At 37.3% G+C, this 12,053-nt stretch overlaps 1 protein-coding gene across 1 annotated transcript in view; it reads right to left on the bottom strand.

Moving 5' to 3' along the window:
• nlgn1 (neuroligin 1) overlaps nt 1-12,053 on the bottom strand; it is a 573,697-nt gene that overhangs the window by 531,021 nt on the left and 30,623 nt on the right. The window lies entirely within an intron of this gene.

Genomic DNA, 12,053 nt, shown 5'->3' with positions numbered 1-12,053 from the left:
GATGGTTAAAACATCAAATGAGCTGATTATCAAAGGTGTTTTGCAAAGCATAAAGATAATAAAAGGACTCTTGTGACAGAGTGGTGGCCCTACCCCTGGGCCAGAAGGATGGGTTCAAGTCCCAATGCATGCTCCCGACGTGCATCATAATGTGGCTGAACAGATTGATTAAAAATATCTACAACGTCGAGGTGAAGTGTCTCAAGCCTGACTTTACAAATTTGAGGCACAGTGATAGCACCCCCCTTCTGTGTCAGAAAGTCTGGATTCAAGTTCGACCTGCCTTAGAGAAATGTCTGAACAGGTTGGTTAAAGTAATTAAGCCTATTGCTTTTCGGGGTTTTTGAGGCTCGTGGTGGTGGTGCTACCTGCCTGGAAGTATATCATACGGCTGAACAGGTTGGTTAAAAATATCTAAAGATATTCAGAAAACTGTTTGCCTACTTCATTAACCTGAGCATAGGGAATCCTCAGTTCACGCACTTAGATGGAAAGCTGTTTTGTAATGCAGAGTGATGCCAACAGTGTAGTTTCAATTCCTGCACTGGCTGAGGTTACAAAGAAAGTGTCTCTTCTCGGGTGTGACCACCCTCAGGTAAAATCACTACCAGTCATCTCTCGCTAATGAAAAGCAGACAGATGGTCTGCTAGGACTATAGCGACTTCATCTATTTACACTTAGGCATGAACCATTTAGGGACAATCAGTATTAATTTCAAGAGGCCATAGAATGCTTATAATTGTTTTGAGAAAATTATGGTTTACATAAGAAGGAACATGATGGATCTTATACATGTAGATTTTTAGAAGACATTTGATAAGGTAGTACGTACAAGACTTGTCATGAAATTGTGGGTGCACAGGTAGATGCCTAGTGAGGAGTCAGATGCAAAGAGTAGTACTGGATTGAGAGGTTTCGGGCAGTGGGGTTTTCTGTGGACAAACAAAAACTGAAATTGCTGGAAAAACTCAATGTCTGACAGCATCTGTTGAGAGAAAGCTGAGTTAACCCCTGTGAGGGGTCCTCTGAAAAAGAGTCACTGGATTCAAAACCTTACCTCAGCTTTCTCTCTACAGATGCTGCCAGAGCTGCACTTGAGTGTCTCCAGCAATTTCTGAGGTTTTTTTTGTTTGTTTCAGATCTCCAGTATCTTTTACCCTAGTGTTTTCTCCAGATCTGTATTTTGAGATGAGTTTTTGCTTTTGATTTCGATAAGAAAACAATAGGAATAATTTAAGAACAAAAAACAGAAATTGCTGGAAAAGCTCAGCAGGTCTGGCAGCTGTGAAGAAAAATCCGAGTTAAAATTTCGGGTCCAGTGACTTTTCCTCAGAACTGGAATAATTTAATGCTTTCTCAATGCTTCAGTTTGGAATGCATAGCAAACTGCAAGAGAAAATGACAAAGATTGCAGGAAGCTTAAAGGAAAGTTAGCAAAGTGGCCAGCTGTAGGGCAAATAAGGATCAATGCAGAAAATTTTATGTAGCATATTTTGTGAAATTATTCTTAAATTAAATGGGGTCAGGAATGAGAGATATATAAGATTACAATATATAGTCACTGAAGGTAGGAAGAAAATACCAATTTTTAAAATATATTTAATGTTCCTTTATAATAGCAAACCCAAGAGGTTATGTTGAATTTATACAAGACATTGATTGATTAAGCCACAGTTTGAATAGTGAATGCAATTCTTAAAATCTTTTTTTATGAGAGATATGAATTGAAGAAAACATGTAGCCCTCACTCTCACAAATAGCATTTTCATACAGTTTATTCTTATTTTCACAGGAATAGCAAGAATAGGATAACCAAATATAATAATATAAAAAATTCAGAAAACCTAAAAATTCTGAAAATCAATTAAAAATGCAAAGCGATGAGTACATGACTGAAAAGTCTGAATCTGCCTTTTCTCTTGACAGATGTTGATTGAACATATTTGTACAGAAGTTCCCATCAGTTTCTGCTGCTTACTTTTGAAAGAATGAACCTTAATCACAGTGTTTTCAGACACATGCTAAAACATCAATTAAAAGCAAAGTGGCGTAGCATTAAAAAGAGATCTGTGGAACCAAAAAAAGAACTAGATAGTTTGGATTAACATAGACAGATCTACATAAATAATAAATGGGACAAATATGATATACTGAATTGCTGGCTTTTTTATATTCTGTGGCCTATTTATTTTCCTTCAGTACTCCTATCATTGCACATAGTTTTATTCAGGCTATTTTGAAATAAAATATGATGTCACATCAGCGTGTTGTCAGTGAAGTAATTCTGTTAAAAACTATGCTACAAAATTCCTAAATATTAAAATCAGTAAACAATATGACAAAACTTAGATCTATTCTTATCCAAGAAAGTGTGCAAATATGAATGATACTCTTCAACAAGAACCCAGTGAGAATGTTTGAATTAAATCATGAATTGTGTAAATACTGTCCAGAGCTAGAAGTCCAGTTTGACCGGCTGCATGTGCACCAAAGCAAATTTAATTTGTTTAATAGAATGGAGATGATGAAAGTGAGAATGATTTCACTGAAGCATATTATAAATTGTTAAAAGTCGCTTGAACGGAAAAGCTTCCTCAAGTAGGTAATTGTTACCTGACATTGTAGGAGTCTGGACGCATTTGAAAGGGTTAATATGAGACTGAGTGCAACAAGCACCACACACTGCGATGATGTCACAAGGACTTGTTGAGAAAGTAAAGTAGGATCTCATGACAGATAGACCTAAGGCTAGGTTCTCTAAAATTTTATAGTAATGTAGAACCTATTCTAACAACTGATAAATAGTTGCAGAAAGGCAATAAATGACATCTTGTTTACTCTACAAGGCTTTCATTGTTCAATCATACAAGACCATGTAAGCCCCTACAGCAGCCACACACCGAGAAGCTGACGATGGCAGTACACACAACAGATATAATTAAAGTCCACCAGCTTAGTATTAACCCTTAGATTCACATGCAGAAAATAAATAATGTTGGCAATTGTTCTTTCTTAAGTGATAAACAGAAATAAATGAAATAGCTTACTTTTCAATCTCCTGTGCATGTTGGCCGATGTTTTTAAAAAAAATTTGAATCAATCTATTCAGATGTTTTCTGACATATTTTTGGAGCAGATAGGACTTTCTGAGATAGGTATTCCGGCTCAGAAGTCGAGACAGTACAACACAAGAGCCTGGAGATGTTTTTATTTTCATATTTGCAATATTTTTTGGAAACGTTTCATCTGATCCTGATGGAAATATTTATAAATACGTATTATAATTAATGGATGGAAATGCAAAAAGCAAAAGGATATAACATTTGATATTCTGTCAGTTTTTGTTTAGTTACTTTTGGGAGCCCAGTAACCTTGCAAAATGTGAAGATTCATCTGTGGTTATTGATCTCCCTCTAGAGGTTAAACAAAGTTGGAGGGTGTCTTCTAACAGCGTGATTTGTATATGATCTGTTGGAAGGCTATACACAGGTGGCCATAAAGCTCCTTTGTGTTTCTGTTTTTTTAATAGTTTTTTGAATATTTATAAGTAAAATAGGCCCACAGAACTGCTGCCTTAATAACTTCAGTAATGACCGAATCCAAAAAATTCCAGAGCTATCTGACCTAACAGATACTGCATTGGGAAATGTATTAGGTCAACACTACAGAAGAATAACGACACAAATACTTTTTTTTAAAATAGCAGCCTATTACAAAAGCATAAATCATGAAAATAAGAATTAAATGAGCTGTCAAGATGCATTTTCTTCAAACTCATGCTGATAAAACATTATTCTATGCTTAAGAAGAGGTGGATCCCTCAAAACCATCACAGACCAAACAAATTCATGCACAATACAATTTTATTAAAAAGAAAAAAGGTGTATATTTTCTAATGGTATCTAACACATTGACATGTTCTTCAACCATAATCTGGCAGGTATGAGTTAAATTGCCACTGATTGTGTAATTAACTCCCATTGCTCTGTTCAGGGCATGTCTTGTATTTGTTATATTTTTTAACTGTTTCTCAATGCTTCCATGCAATTTCAAAAGAAGAAATGTATCCGGTTTCACATCAGAAAAGGTATTTCCAATTCCTGGGGTCTACGTCAGGATTGATGTTATACTTAATATTGTTATAAGGGGATTTTGCTAATCCGAAAAATAGTAAAAACAAGGCAAAAGATTTCAATTGCAGTCAATTTTTCATAAAAATTCACAATTTTGACCAAGTGTTAATTAAAAGTGACAATCAGATCTTAAACATTTAAATTGTGTTTCATGGAAGAGGTAATTTACCTATTAAGGTGATGGAAGAAAAGGCTGGGTAAAAAAACTAAGGGAATGTAAAAATGGATGAATGAAAAAAATTAACTGTTGCCACATTTTCATTTCAGAATCAGACCCGCAAAGGTAGCTTTGAAACAAAGGAATAAGTTCCCAGTTATGTACTGAAGGTCACAACTGCAACAATCAGCTACAATTTGTGCAGTTTAGTGTATGTCCATGCACTTGAAGCCAAATACCTGAAAAAAGCTGACTTTTTCATTCATGAAAATATTAACCATGACGTTCATTTACAAAGTTTTGGTAATATTATGATTCAATATTGAACTTGGAGAGACATCTCATGCTACCCAAAATATTACATATAATTTTGTCATGAAATTACTCCCCAGCAAATGATCAGAAAGATTGGAAATGTTTTCCTCAAAGCTAGCAGCTGAAAAGAAGATGCCAATTAAGTTTCCCTGCTTCCTTACTTAATTTTGGCAATTTGAATCTGACGACTGTGAAGCCTTCATCAAATACATCACATTCAATTTGTATCCAAAAAGTGCAAGCTCTTTAACACACACTCACATTATTAGCTGTTTCACTGCTTACATGCCGGTATACGTGATCCACTATTTCCTCGGCCATCGATGATTCTCAGCTAAATGTCATAAGTGGGACTGGCAAAAATCAGCTGGTGTTGGTAGGAATACCAAATGAAATGTCAAGGTTTCCTTCCAACCAGTCACTAGAATTTGTCCAAATTATAATTTCATCACCATAAGCATTGGTTTTAAAATACAGCTAATTCTCGTGATCAGCTAATAGCTACATTGACAGCAAGCAAAGAATGTGGATAAAGGATTTTTTGGCAATCAGTGACAAATGGTGTGCCTGAGAGGTCAGTGTTGGGACTGCAATTGTTTACAATTTACATGGATGCTTTAGAGTTGGGGACCAAGTGTAGTGTGCCAGAGTTCACAGATGACACTCAAATGAATGGTAGAGCAAAGTGCAAAAGGACAAATTGAGAAGACAAAGGGAAGATTGTCTTTCTCTGCTAGAGAGATGGAGGTTATGCTGCAGCTGTATATGGTGCTGTTGAGGTCATACCTGGAGCACTGTGTATAGTTTTGGTCTCCCTACTTGAAAAAGGATGCACTAACACTGGACGGGGTGCAGAGGAGGTTCACTAGGTTGATTCCAGAATTGAGAAGGTTGCTTTATGAGGAGAGATTGGACAGACTAGGACTGTACTGATCAGATTTTATAGAAACATATAAAATTATGAAGGGAATAGATAGGATAGGAGCAGGGAGGTTGTTTCCACTGCCAGGTGAAACTAACTGGCATTGCCTCAAAATAAGGGGGGGAAGCAGATTTAAGACTGAGTTGAAGAGGAACTTATTCACCCAAAGGGTTGTGAATCTGTGGAATTCTCTGCTCGGTAAAGCAGTTGAGGCTACCTCATTGAATTTTTTAAGGCAAAGATAGATTTTTGAACAGTAAAGGAAATAAAGTTTATGGTGAGCGGGTGGTAAGTGGCACTAAAGGAAATGGAAGAACTATGCCAAATGAGAGAGTGCAACCCGTGAACAACTCTATTTCCTACGTGGATGCCCCAGGAATCAGGTATTACCACGCGATGTGAAGTACAAACTGGAGGAAACCCGGAAGTAAGGCAATCCATTGCAACGGACCCCAGAGTTTAAAAACTAGGCGGGAAAAAACACACCAACGCTTCATCAGAGGCTGCACTGAGGATGCTACCAAGCACGGTAACGAAACGTCTGCAGAACAACAAACCAGCTCGGCGAGCCAACCAACCTCAACACCCACAACCCAAGCTACAGATCTACTCCAAAACCTTGGAGCTAAGTGTACAAAAAGATCAGCAATGATCTTATTAAATGGCGGAGCAGGCTCGATAGGCCAGATGGCCTACTCCTTCTCCTATTTCCTATGTTCTTGCGTTGACTGCACACCAAATGACTTAACTGTCTGTTCATTTTCAGCACCAAAGGGGTTACACTGATCCATGCCTTTCTTCCCCCTTGTGTTTTCTTCTGTCAACGATAAGTAACACAAATTGAGTATCATGGATTCAGTTTACTAGAGAAGCTCAGACAGGTTTAATTACAGTCTAGACTATAATTTGCAGTTACAGATCACTGTGTATATAGCCAGCATCTTTTTTGCTAGGCTGCACATAGTTTGTCATGTGGCTTATCTACTGCTCCTTAGATTGCTAATATATCAAGATCTTATAGCAACGCAGCTCTTAATGAAATAACACACTCTCCTCATAACCAGAATAATATGAAGCAAAATAGAGTTCCCAGCAAGAACGTCTTGCCATAGAAATGATAGATCACTAAAAGATTCTGAACACAAAGCCCAAATGCATGCCTTTTCCTTTTATGAGCTGTACTGCTTAAGCTATGCCACATACTGAATGTCCTTGTCTGGTCAATGCTGTATTACCCATACATCATTGGTTATCTTGATTACAGTAGATCAGATTCCACATTCCAGGCTAATATCAGGGTAAACTTTGGGATCAACAGTTAAAGATTATTTTTTAGACTCAATGCAGATTTCAATGTCACTGGAGTAAGACTTGAAAATATAATCTTCTGGCTTGAGCAAAGGTATTACCACTGAGTCCACTGAGCCAAGGCAGATAATTGAACCATCTTTTCGATAAAAGATTTGGGAATCATTATTCCTGTAGGTGATTAAATAACAATGCACACATAAATTATGAATCTACACAGACAGACTGGGCAGCTGTAGCAATATCATTTAATCTTGTTACATAATTCTGACAGCCCTCCTAAAAATGGGTAAAAGAGTAAGCCAGTGCAAAATAATTTGCTCCTTCATTAAATGTTACATTTATTGCACAGATACCTAATTTCCAGACTAAACATGAGATAACATCCAATAGAAGGGTTCAAATAAACTATATTTCCACAGCCAGGGTAGTCTCAGTCTTTGTCAAAATGGTAAGAGTTCGATTAGATAGTCGAGTTTCAAGTGCAGTGAAGGTAATTCGGTTCAACTTGGATTTTCAAAAGGCACTTTATGACATTCATAATGTGAGATTACAAACAGAAAATCAAGATTTGATCATGTGATTAATATGTGAGATATTAAATACAGAATGCTCTATCCAGCAAAAATTTGTATTTTCCACCATTCACAGAATGTGAATTATGATATTCATGATATTGTACTTTCTGATAATCTACCAATATTGCTTTGTGTTATGAGTAGACAGAAGTTTCATATTCTGAAAAGATGCAGAACAGTTATGTGGATTGAGAAATAGCAAATGATTTTTAATATTTGAATATATATCAGAATAGTCACTGTGTGCACAATGAAAACACTTTATCTTGAGGCAATAAAAGAAATATTTGAGAGAAAAGCTTGTGCAATACGTATTTGAATATTTGATGGTGGCAAGTGAAATTGTCCACTAATAATGAGAAGTTAGAAAATAACCCTTGCAAATCATTCTTTGTAAACCACTCATCCCAAAAGATTTTAATTGGAGAATTGTTTTTTTTTAAATCATGTTATCCATTTTCCCTAAAGCAGTTTCAAAATATATTCCTGAGAAACAATGGTAATTATAGTAAAGAAAGAGTCATTGGGAGTGAAAATTGATTTGACCCTAAAGGCTCAATGTGAAGCAGCTGTGAATAAGATAAATTCATTTCTGGATTTATTTGGAATTGCATTGGATTACAATTGAAAATCACTTAACACTTACATTGTACAAACCAATAATTTAGACAACTTTGAAAGATAATACTGTCTTGGATGCCTTATTTCAAAAACAACACAGAATCATTCAAAAGAAAATAACAATCAGGATCGTTGATGGCCATAAAAGAAGACATATGAAAGAGAAACTCCAGCTAAATTTATTTTCACAAGCAGAGGAAAAACTTTATAGGTCTTTTAAGTTAACAAAATATACAGATACAATAAAAAGTAAACAAGTCATTCAACATTTACTTACAATATTTTAGCACCTTTAGCCTAACCAAAAGTGTTTCCCATTGATTCTGAATATGGTCATTGTTTGATTTGATTTATTATTGTCACATGAATCCGTGTACAGTGAAAAGCTTTGTTTTATGTGCAGTAAAGGCAGATCATAACATAAAAAGATCATTGGGTGATTGAACAGAGCAAGGAATACAAGTTACAGGTGCAAAGAAAGTGCACAAAAGCAAGTTCAACATTAGATTTGAAATTTGAGAATCTAACAACAGCGGTGAAGAAACGGTTCTTGTCCCTGTTGGTATGGGTGCTTAAGCTTTTCTGTCTTCTGCCTGAGGGAAGAGGTTGGAGACGATTATAATCGGGATGGGAAGGATCTTTGATGTTGGCTGCCTTTCTGTAGCAACAAGAAGCGTACTTAGAATCAATGGATGGAAAGTTCGCTTGCGTGTTGGTCTGGGCTGTGTTTTCTTTATTTTTTTGTATTTCTGTATTTTCTTACGGTGATGAGTAAAGCAGTTGCCATACCAAACTTTGATACATCCAGAAAGAAAGAATGCTTTCCATGATGCATCTGTAAACGTTGGTGGCAGTTGTTATGGACATGCCAAATTTCCTTATGCCTCTTCTTCCTCAGGAGGCTTGGTGTGTCTTCTTGACTGTTGCATCAATGTGGGTGGTCTAGGACAGACTATTGGAGATCATCACTCCTAGGAACTCTATGATCTTGATCATCTCCACCTCCACTCCACTGATGTAGATAGGGGCACGCCCTCCTCCTTGCTTCCTGAAGTTGATGATCAGTTCTTTAGTTTTGCTGAATTTGAAGTAAAGATTATTATCTTTTCACCACCTCACCAAGCATTCTTTCTGTTTCCTGTATTTGATATCTGGCCTACAATGGTGGTGTCATCAGCGAACATGTAGATGGAGTTTGGATTAAATTTGACCACACAGGCATAGGTGTACAGGGAGTACATTAGGGTGCGGAGAAGGCATCCTTGTGGGGCGCCGGTATTGAGGACTGTCATGGAAGAGGTGCTGTCGCCTATCTTCACTGATTGCAGTCAGTGGGTCAGAAAGTTGAGGATCCAGTTGCAGGGGGTGGAGCAGAGACATAGGTTTGGTTAGGATTGTTATATAGACAAATACAACATACAATTTTTCCAAAGCAAGATTCTGCAGGATAAATTGCAGGTTATTATTGAATAATCAGTTAACTTTTATATTGTATTGAAGAAGGGAAGAATGAAGAACAAGGTACTAAAAATCTCCCTGGGTTTTATTTTAGGAGTACAGTAAGATAGTTTGCATCTACCCAAATCACAAAATCAGCCTTGAGTTTAATTCATCCTCCAAAGTATGGTTGTCAACACAGGTTTGAATAACATCGGGAGATTAGAACAAAAAAAACCACAGTGCATAAACGAGTTCATTGTGACTTGAAATCTTCAATTTATTGCATTATGGCATAGGTTCCAAACAAGACCTGTATTGTTCAGACAGTTACATGACATTATGACATGTCCTGTTCTTGTGCTGTTGCTCCTGTGAGTCAGTCACTCTGTGTCATGAAGTGTGTGTATGTGTTCTCTCAGGCAGCTGTGTGTGTAATGTGCAGTAGTATCAGTAACCACAGAACACAGATTTTGTGTGCGTGTGTGTGCAAGTCTGTGATATTTGTAGCTGTGCAATATTGTTAGCAATGATGTGCATTTGGCACATCATAACATTTAAGGCTATGGGCCAAGTGCTAATAAATGGGATTAGATTAAAAGGTCAAGTTTTTCTTACATGTCAGTACAAACTGGGCACTGTATGATTTTATCAGCAACTACCATCAACAAAGGTGAGGCAGTGTCTTATGTAAAAATGATGCCCAACATTGACCCATCTCAAGTGCAGCATTCACATTCAGGAAAGATTTGATGAGATGCCATGGCACAAAACGGCATCAGCTGGAATCTGAGGCATCATACTGATTGGTGTAGCTCCATTATATTTGTTTTAAAAAAGAATGGCACTATACATGTATACATATCATCATCGGTGGTCCCTCACAGTCGAGGATAACTCTGTTCCACTCTTGGTGAGTCTGCAAGTGGCTGTACGGACCAATGCTGCTATCACAAGCTCTGTAACACTTTGGGTAGGTGGTGGTCATGGGAAGGGATGGGTGGGGCACTAGTGTGGCAACACATTCCTTTCCCTGGCTTTCACTTTTTTTGATGGCAAGTCTCTAGGTATTCGCTATCTTCCCAGATGCTCCTCCTCCACTTTGGGCTGTCTTGGAGCTGCTTGAGCAGGAGAGGTCGAACAAAGTGTGAGACGGTAAGGTGAGGCGATGGAGGACATGTAGCCAGTTATGTGCTCAGGCAGTTGTGGACCAGGTTACCGTTGCCACCTTGAAACTTGTATGCATAGATTCAAGGTGACTGAACAATATACAAAAAACACACACAAGATTCCTGCACTTCAACAGCTGAATCCCAAGTTCTCAAAAGCCAAGCATTTTTCCAAGTTGGATGCCAAAAATGAATATTAATCTATACATCTTTTAGTGAGGTCACAAGAACGAACAATTTTTAGGTCATTGCTGTTTCCCTAGATTGCCATCAGATTATTAGTGGGTCAAGACCTACACCAGTAGCATATGGTTCGCATCACTGAGAATCTAATGTTTGTATTGCAGATGACATTTGCAGTCTTGGAATGGACTAAACATAAGGATGGTGCAAACCTCCATCAACTCTTGTTTTCAGCTGAAATAAATGTCAAATCAACATTAGCCAAATCACATTCTTCAGTATATATTGTTGTCAACCATTATTAGAACTGATCCTACCAAAATGGATGGATAAAAGTTACCTGCACTGCAAAACAAACAGCCTCCATTTCTTTTAGCCCAGTATGTGCTGAATTCATCACTAAATCTCTTCAAAAAGACATCTTGCTATGGCAGAGAGATCATTGGCATATTTTCAATCTCAAAATGCTTTACCATCCAGGCATTGCATATTTCAACATTATGAGCCCTCCAAGATCATTAGGTTGGCAGGAGGTTCACCTGAAATAGATATTGGAGCATGTATACAACAGGGTAACTAGACTATTGTGTTTGTTTCTGAGATCCTTGTGGACAGTTCAGATTATCTACCCCAATACCAAAAGAGAGATTCTTGCTGTAGTTTCAAGATACAAGGGCTTTACACATACCTTTTGGCACAATTACGACATTTTAAATAGCATCTAGATGTATATATGAATGGTAAGGGTTGAGAGAGATATGAGCCAAATGTTGGAAAATGGGACCAAATTAATTTAGGACAGCTGATGGGCATGGGTGAGTTGGACCTAAGAGCTTGTTTCCATGCCAGACATCTCTATGACTCTATTTGTGAAGTATTTCATTGTTCATACTGACCTGAGGATATTAGAAATTAGCTGTTGTAAAATTCTTGTGCACCTCCATGGCTACAATGTCTACTTGTGAAAGTCCAAGGGTACAATTTAGAACAAGTACAATACAAACCAGGTTCCCGAATGACCACCTCCAATGATCTTAGCTGACTTTCAAACCTCACTAAGGACAATGATTTTCTTTTGAACCTCCAAAGGGATATTATTTAATCTGAACTTGAAGACAGTCATAACATCAATATTAAACATTTTGGGAGAAGCAAATTACTGCAGATGTTGGAATTTGTACTGAAAACAAGAAATACTGGAGATCACAGTGCTTCACAGATGCTGCCAG

The sequence above is a fragment of the Stegostoma tigrinum genome, chromosome 14 (genome assembly GCF_030684315.1).
Source record: "Stegostoma tigrinum isolate sSteTig4 chromosome 14, sSteTig4.hap1, whole genome shotgun sequence".
Classification (NCBI taxonomy): Eukaryota; Metazoa; Chordata; class Chondrichthyes; order Orectolobiformes; family Stegostomatidae; genus Stegostoma; species Stegostoma tigrinum.
The sequence above is the reverse complement of the archived record's forward strand: the minus strand, read 5'-3'. Positions and strand labels throughout refer to the sequence as shown.